Source organism: Triticum aestivum, chromosome 5B (genome assembly GCF_018294505.1).
Source record: "Triticum aestivum cultivar Chinese Spring chromosome 5B, IWGSC CS RefSeq v2.1, whole genome shotgun sequence".
Lineage (NCBI taxonomy): Eukaryota > Viridiplantae > Streptophyta > Magnoliopsida > Poales > Poaceae > Triticum > Triticum aestivum.
This window is the reverse complement of record NC_057807.1, coordinates 274,987,257-274,987,875: the sequence shown is the minus strand read 5'-3', so window position 1 is coordinate 274,987,875 and position 619 is coordinate 274,987,257. Positions and strand designations below refer to the sequence as shown.

The 619-nt window shown below is 62.5% G+C and overlaps 1 protein-coding gene across 7 annotated transcripts in view; it reads left to right on the top strand.

Annotated features, from left to right (window-relative positions):
• The window catches only part of LOC123111342 (cytochrome P450 714C2), a 36,292-nt gene that overhangs the window by 33,326 nt on the left and 2,347 nt on the right, over positions 1 to 619 (top strand). The window lies entirely within an intron of this gene.

The window sequence follows — 619 nt, the reverse complement described above, 5'->3', positions numbered from 1 at the left end:
AGCGACGACGGACGCCGAGACAAGCACGTGACACCACAGCCACCCTGTCTATCTTAGGGTTACGCGAGTCGAGTCGGACGTCGTCGCGGTAGCGACGACGGACACCGAGACGAGCACACGACAACACTGCCACCCTGTCTATCTTAGGGTTACGCGAGTCAAGGCGGACGTCGTCGCGGTAGCGACGACGGACGCCGAGACGATCACGTGACACCACTGCCACCCTGTCTTAGCATAACGCGAGTCGAGGCGAACATCGTCGCGGTAGCGACGACGGACGCCGAGACGAGCACGTGACACCACAGCCATCCTGTCTTAGCGTAACGCGAGTCGAGCCAGACGTCGTCGCGGTAGCGACGACGGACGCCGAGACGAGCACGTGACACCACTGCCACCCTGTCTTAGCGTAACGCGAGTCGAGGCGAACGTTGTCGCGGTAGCGACGACGGATGCCGAGACGAGCACGTGACACCACAGCCACCCTGTCTTAGCGTAAAGTGAGTCGAGGCAGACGTCATCGCGGTAGGGACGATGGACGCCGAGACGAGCACGTGACACCACTGCCACCCTGTCTTAGCGTAACGCGAGTCGAGGCGGACATCGTCGCGGTAGCGACGAC